Source organism: Lactuca serriola, chromosome 1 (assembly GCF_051521515.1).
Source record: "Lactuca serriola cultivar US96UC23 chromosome 1, Lser_US96UC23_V15, whole genome shotgun sequence".
Taxonomy (NCBI): Eukaryota; Viridiplantae; Streptophyta; class Magnoliopsida; order Asterales; family Asteraceae; genus Lactuca; species Lactuca serriola.
The window spans coordinates 210,365,009-210,370,573 of NC_136408.1; positions in this window are offsets into that span (position 1 = coordinate 210,365,009).

Consider the following 5,565-nt stretch of genomic DNA (forward strand, 5'->3'; position numbering starts at 1 on the left):
AGATCCGCACCCTTTGATCCTTAACTGTATTTGCTTTAGGGGCTACATCCTGAGAATCTGCGTTTGGGGTGCACATCCCCAACCCACTTCCTTACTGACCGCTAGCTACTCCACTAAAAACTTTGGGTTATCACTACTGAAAATATAACTGATCACTACCCGACTAACGCCTTCCGCAAGTAATGAGTCTCTACTGCATCTTACACATACATGCTACAGTTACTGTATCCGAAGTAACCTAATCTAGAGGGGACGACCTCCAATTCACCATTCAATTCCAGGGTATGCAGATGGCATAAAACTCAACCACAAGCAGGTAATACAATACCCCCAATACTTAAGCTTATTGATAACAATGCAGCAACATAACAATAATATCACAAATAATAGATGACAGAAAAGCAAAAGATACATACCTCCATCACTCAGTGCTGCTTGAATCCCTGCTGAAATCTACCGGAAAACTCGGCTCCGAGCCGTAGGCGCCCTTGCCCGGCCCTGATGTCCGTTGGCGGCTCTCGAAGTCCCAGGGGCAGGAGCTGGCACCTGCCCTGCTGAATACAAACTCGGACAGTGGGCCTTCTTGTGGCCCCTCTGACTGCAATGGAAACATAACGGATCAAGTCCCTGGGCGATGGTAACAACTCAGTCTCTGCTAAAATGTCCAATCTGGCCGCACTTGAAACATCCAGCATCGCCACCACTTCTGCGCCTGCACACACCCATGTGCGTCCTTCCGCACTTCCCGCACCGACTGCGGTTCTGATAGTTCCTCGTCCTCAAATCCGAACCCTTGGGCCTCTTACCCGAACCTGAGGCTACCTGAGTCTCATCCGTTTTCCTCTTTCTTTCCGACTCCCTGCCCGTCGACTGAACAACAGCTGTCTGATCCTGGAGCCTCTCGATCAATCTATTAGTGATCCTCACGACCAAGTCGGGCAGATCCTCGCGAATGGCTCGCGAAACTTCCTCAACTATCCAATCATACAGAGGTCTCTCTTGGAGACAGGGTGCCCCACTCACCCCTGTCCCCTGATGGAAAAAACTAGAAATGGGATCTCCCTCCCTGATGGATCCCCGAACTCCATAAGAATTGGGATCTAGACGAGCCCCAATCTGTCCTGAAACTATCCCGGCCATAAAGGCCTCAAGATGACTGTCCATGAGCTCCACAATGGCCTCTCTTACCGAACCGAAAATCACTGGAGTCTGATCAATGATGTTGCGCATGATCTCTGCGGAAATGAAATCCCTCATCTGATCATCAAGCTGCCCGGCTCCAAAGCCCGAGCCAGATCCCTCCTCGACGCCTGAACTGCTAACTGGTAGCTCGCGCAATGTCACCATGCTGAAAATATAACAATTCCTGATCAATTTACACACTACTACTGAGGGATCTCTCACACACTCTACTAGTTCCCTGGTTTTTGTCTTGGCCCCTCTTGAATCGAGTACGGATCCTCTGCTTTCAGTAGTACGGGCCCATACTACCTTCCACATCTATCCGTACTTTCCTCAAGAGTTACCTCAACTCCACCAAGTCCCCTACTATTGTCATACTATCAGGCATAACCTACACAGGCTATCCTACTATTGTCTACTCATTACTAGCATGAAACTCTTATCAAGCTGAAACACATAAAGCAGGCACATAAGGCATCATCCTAGATCCTTAGTCCTATTCTAGCATGCTGTTCTACTGAAGCTGAAACTGAAACTGAAACTGAAACTGGAACTGAAAATCACAACATAACTTGTATGGGTAAATTGGGAGTACTTACTTGAGCTCGGCTGATTGCACGCACCACACCTTTTTTTTCTTTTCAAAACTCTTTTTTCTTTTTCTAAAACTCTTTTCTTTATACTTTTCTAAAATTGTTTTCTTTTCTCAAAATCCTTTTGTAACTATGGTTTTTCTTTTGAAAACTCTATACCACTTCCTTAGTTTGAGTTCCGACACACTCGGAAGTGCGCCCGAATCCCTCAAACCAAGGCTCTGATACCAACTTGTAACGACCCAAAAATCAGAACTAAAAATTTCTGTAGAACATTACTAAAATCATATTTATAAAAACTGTATCATAAGTCATAACATAATTTAGAGTATTAATTCAAAACAAAATCTCATTATCAGAGTCAAACATCCCCAGGCTAACTGACTATGGTGTGTGCACTGCAATCTTCCCGAGCTCCTCTTTTGAAAACCGAGTACCTGAAACCAAAACTGAAAACCGTAAGCACGAAGCTTAGTGAGCTCCCCCAATCTACCACATACCACACAATAACATATAAACACATACTGGGCCTTACCCATTGCATCGGACCGAAGTCCGGGCTAACTGGGGCCTTGCCCCCTACATCGGACCGAAGTCCGAAGCTGACTGGGACCTCCGTCCCCTACATCGGACCGAAGTCCGAAGCTGACTGGGACCTCCGTCCCCCTACATCGGACCGAAGTCTGAAGCTGACTGAGACCTCCGTCCCCCTACATCGGACCAAAGTCCGAAGCTGACTGGGACCTCCGTCCCCTACATCGGACTGAAGTCCGAAGCTGACTGGGATCTCCATCCCCTACATCAAACCGAAGTCCGAAGCTGACTGAACATAGCATAAACATATCCACTAGCATGAACACACGTATACTACATCAGGCCGTAGCCCGGATCACATAATACGTTTAGTGTAACGACCCAAATATCACAACTAAAAATTTCTCTAGAACATTACTAAAATCATATTTATAAAAACTGTATCATAAGTCATAACATAATTTAGAGTATTAATTCAAAACATAATCTCATTATCAGAGTCAAACATCCCCAGGCTAACTGACTATGGTGTGTGCACTGCAATCTTCCCGAGCTCCTCTTTTGAAAACCGAGTACCTGAAACCAAAACTGAAAACCGTAAGCACGAAGCTTAGTGAGCTCCCCCAATCTACCACATACCACACAATAACATATAAACACATACTGGGCCTTGCCCACTGCATCGGACCGAAGTCCGGGCTAACTGGGGCCTTGCCCCCTACATCGGACCGAAGTCCGAAGCTGACTGGGACCTCCGTCCCCTACATCGGACCGAAGTCCGAAGCTGACTGGGACCTCCGTCCCCCTACATCGGACCGAAGTCCGAAGCTGACTGGGACCTCCGTCCCTACATCGGACTGAAGTCCGAAGCTGACTGGGATCTCCGTCCCCTACATCGGACCGAAGTCCGAAGCTGACTGAACATAGCATAAACATATCCACTAGCATGAACACACATATACTACATCAGGCCGTAGCCCGGATCACATAACACATAAATCCTGTCTGAGCCACGAAGGCATCAAACATGCTAACTACTGCATCGGATCAAATCTGGAAACTACTACTAGCTAAACGGGCCGGCATTGTGGCCTTAGACCCGTTCCTACTGGAAGGAAACTCACCTGAGACTGCTGAACGGATGCCGCTAATCCTCTTGACTGCCACCCGACCTCTGACTCCGAACTGCTGCTCCACTAGCTCCTCGAGCTACCAATGTCAATATAACACTTAGTCCAACTGACCTCCAAAGGTCAACTAGGTCAACTCTGGTCAAAGTCAATGTCCTGGTCAAAGTCAACCTTCCAGGTCAACCCTACTCGCCGAGTCCACCTAATGACGAGCCGAGTTCATATGCTCAGGGTCCTTCTATTCGCGACTCGACTCGCCGAGTCAGTCCATGACTCGCTGAGTCAACTATTCCCGAGTCCTGACCTGTCCAACTCGCTGAGTCTCCACCCGACTCACTGATTCGAGTTTCAACTCGAAGGTTTTGGGGTTTTGCGACCTGACTCGCCGAGTCCAAGAATAGACTCGCCGAGCCCAAGGCAATCTTCAACCAACTCGTCGAGTTGTTCTTCCAACTCGCCGAGTTCATGCCTAACTTCATCCGACTCGACGAGCTGTTCATCCCACTCATCGAGTTCCTCCTCATCTTCAATCTACTCGCCGAGTCCACTCGAAGGACTTGCCGAGTCTATTCAATCCTTAATCCATGCAGTGGCTTTTCGAGCCAAACAGGGCTTCCAACTCATAGATCCATACTTCTAAGGCCTATCCCCCACGTAAAGTGGCAAACTTTACATGTAGATCAAGAGATCTAGGCTTAAAACAATCCAAAATATGGTTTAAGAAAAAGAGGCTTCACTATCAACCCAAGAACAGATGCTTTATGATTTTCTAGGCCAAGATACACTCAGATCTGAAGTAGCAACTTCAGATCTAGGCTTCTAACTCGAAATAGTTCTTAAGCATGGCATAAAATCCCCAAATCACATAGCCAAGGTTGATCTATTAAACAAAAGAGGGAAGGTAACGATTTACTATCTTTAAATGCTCAGAAATGATCCACCAACTCTGGATCCAAGGCCCCCTCCTTGCTCCACAAGGACTAACTTCTCTCTCAAGCTCCAAAAGCTTCACTGAGGGTAGATCTTGCTCCAAAACGATTATGGCGGCTAGGGTTTAGTGTTATATGCTAGAGAGGCAGTAAAGGAACCCTAGGGGAGAGAATGAGACGTTTAAATAAGCTCCAAGTCTCGGATTTAGGGTTTTCCTTGCTCAGACCAGACTCGCCGAGTCACCTTGGCCGACTCGCCGAGTCGGTCGCTTATACCTCAACCCGGATCCCGCTCGGACTCGCCGAGTCCCTCCTTGGACTCGCCGAGTCTCCCCTTAAAATTGGGGTTTTCTTTCTTTTCTTGGCTTTTCAAAACTTTGGGTGTTACATTTAGCACATAAAAGCATGTTTAGCATTTTCCCTAAATAAGCTAGTGCTTGTGTCTATTTAGGTGTATTATCTAAGACACACTCCTCACAATCATTGCTTAGCATTCTAAGTTTAAGTCTAGAAATAAATCCATATTCCTAGTTCGCTTAAACTAATGCTCTGATACCAACTGTGACATCCCCATTTTCACGGCCAGAAAATACCGATTTTTGTTTAAGCTTAATAAAAAAATCAGAGTACCTCTTTTATTAAAAATGTTGCGGAATTTGTTCCCAGTAAGACATGATAAATACGTTATCAAAGCATTTTCGAAGAAAAGTATTTTTAATCGTTTTAAAACTTTTGGGATGTCATCGTCAATACAGAAACATAAGAATAAACAGAACTTACATTCATTATCACTAGTGATTTATATCTCCTTAATCTGTCAGTGTAATGTGACTTCATATCAACACCTGTGATATAAATAAACAGAGTGGGTCAGGTTGGGAAACCTGGTGAGTACATAGGGATTTCAATCCCACAATGTTATATCATATATATAATTTAGAACTCACAAAATATACAATTTCACCATATATATATATATATATATATATATATATATATATATATATATATATATATAAGCAACTCTTATCCCACCCCGTCGATCCTCACAATGAGACTATCCGTACTCTCAAACCTAAGATTAACCGTTTTACCTAATCCATACTCCCGGATCATAAATGAACGGATTTACCTAATGCATACTCTCAGACTAGGGACAAATGATTAATCCATACTGTTTGGTTAATGACGAATGAT